Below are 2,507 nucleotides of genomic sequence, written 5' to 3'. Positions count from 1 at the left end.
ACACATGGGTGCTAAACTCCTTCCTTTTGGTTCAATACTAATAGAAGTTCATAATGATGGAAATACTCGCAATTATTCCCTGTGGTCCTACAATGACACCATGGTAAATGATATACATAGGTTAAAACTTCGATCTCTACAATATTCCAGTTGGGTGCTGTGAGGGACTATGCTTTAGATCACTCACTTTGCAACCTGAGTTGCTTCATTCACGTTGTTCAGAAAGTCTAGTACAGCAGTAGGTCAGTAACTTGCAATTCGTTTATTCTTAATAAGTGAGGAATGAATATATGAAGAAGTATTCTTTTTCCTTCTTCTGCCTCTTGCCATCTGCTTTTAGTCTTTTCACTACCAGCATGTCAAGTTAACCAATTTGACCCTGATGAAGCACTTTCACAGGGACATGGCATGGTGGGGGTACTGAGAAAGCGTAGGGAGGAGAAAAAATATTGCAATTGGAAATTAAACTATTATAAATATTTGGTCTTTGCTGAGTTCTGGGCCTGTACCATCAACATTTGTTATAACTCATCATTAGTTACCAAACACTTTCTTGTCAGGATGTTCTGTGGAAAAGACCTCTTTGATACTAACGGTGGCCTCAGTAGATTTAATTCAAACTTCATTTTCTATTTCCAAGAATAATCGAATAGGTTTAAAATGGGGCAAGCTGGCAGTTTAGATTAAAAATGGAGTAACAGGATGCTTGTTCTGGGTCTGGAATTAAAGAATTTTTGAAGAGAATCTCTAACTAACGAAGCCAAACCCAAGCAAGATTTTGAAGTGTCTTTTTGATATCAGCTTTTTTGCATATTATTCTCTTCTATGCTGTTTCCCTGATAATGGCCCCATCCTATTTAGAGAGTTCCCATTCTGATCTTGATCACTGTTTCTTGTCTTGTTGGACTAGGTAGTGATGCTGTAAGCAACTTCATGCCAGTACGGTGCTTCACAATTGTACCAGTCTCCTCTGAGCTGCCCCAGGAGGCTTGCTACACTCACAAACCCATTCAAAAAGGATTCTCCCTAGTACCTTTGTTTACTTTGTCCCTTGTGACTCTGCCTTTTTAGCTAGTACTAGCTAACTTTAGTACTCCACATATTAGAGAACCTAAAGACAGTGAGTTACTATAGAGGGGACTAAAGATATTATATAAAGGTGTTAGTATAAATGTAAGGACTTCAACAAATACACACACTTTCCTAAACACTAAAGGAAAATAAATAGGAAGGAAAAGAGACCACACAGTACGTGGCAAATGTAACATACAATATGATAATACTGAAAGCAAACATATCAATAATATTAATAAAAGTAACAGCTTATCTTGATTACTGAAAGAGATTTTCATATTGACTAACAAAGCTAACCCTACACTATGCTGTATTCAAGAGACACAATTGAAATAAGCAAATTCAAAAGGTTAAAATTGAGATACTATTTAGCCCAGGGCCTAGTGGCTAAGCTTTTTCTTTCCTTTTGAGTCAGAGACCTCTGCCACAAACATGCTCTGACAGATTCTCAGTCAGGCCAAGAAGCATCCAAGCTTGATCCCCGTCTTTGTATTTATTGGAGCTGGAGGTACTGGAGTAGCACTATTTGTCTTGCATCTGGCATTGCTCAATCCAGATGTTAGCTGGGACAGAAAGAATAACCCAGAGCCCTGGAAAAAATGGGGTCCCAATGATCAAAATGAGTTTTACTCAATGAATATAGATTACAGCAAACTGAAGAAAGAAGGTCTAGATATTTAAATGAAATGTTTCACTATAAAGCTGCTTTAGAATGAAAGTCTTCCAGAAGCCATCTGCACAATTTTCTACATAACCAGGAAATATTTCTCTTCTAGATGTATGAAATCATGCTGATGTAATGTGTTGGAGAATACATTGATTAATACTTAACTGAAACGTGAAACAAACAAAAGGTTAAAATTAAAAGGATGAGTGAATATACAACAGGTAAATGCAAATAAAAATGAAGCAGGAGTTACAATTTTGATATCAGGAAAGGTAGAATTCAGGCCAGAAAACATTAATCAAGACAAAGAAGTACACTTCTTGAAGCTAAAGTCTGCAATTCATAACAAATGACACAATAGCAACAGTTACAAAGGAGATACTACAGGAAATGGAAGGGAAAATAGAGACACTCTAAAAACAGGAGACTTTATCACACCTTTTTATGTAATAGGTAAATGAATGGACAAAAAATGATGAAAATATAGAAAATACAAACAAAAATTAATAAGCAACTGGATAGCAGTATATTATTTTCCTCTAAATTAGAGAATATTCGTTGTTCAGTGCACTTGTATATATATAAAAACTAACTGGACTAGACCACAAGTAAAGCCTCAATAAATTCCAGAAAGTAAAATAATTCAAGTAAGATTTTCTAATCAAAATTTAATAAAACTACAAATCTGTAAGAAAATACAAATGTTTTAGAAGATACCAACCCTGTAAAAATTTAAAATTTCCTGGCCGGGCGCAGTGGTTCACGC

At 35.6% G+C, this 2,507-nt stretch overlaps 1 pseudogene; it reads left to right on the top strand.

Moving 5' to 3' along the window:
• The first annotated feature begins 1,506 nt into the window (after positions 1-1,506).
• On the top strand, positions 1,507-1,755 carry LOC115899599 (annotated as a pseudogene).
• Positions 1,756-2,507: the final 752 nt, after the last annotated feature.

This window comes from Rhinopithecus roxellana, chromosome 9 (assembly GCF_007565055.1).
Source record: "Rhinopithecus roxellana isolate Shanxi Qingling chromosome 9, ASM756505v1, whole genome shotgun sequence".
Classification (NCBI taxonomy): domain Eukaryota; kingdom Metazoa; phylum Chordata; class Mammalia; order Primates; family Cercopithecidae; genus Rhinopithecus; species Rhinopithecus roxellana.
This window is presented reverse-complemented; position numbering and strand designations above follow the sequence as displayed.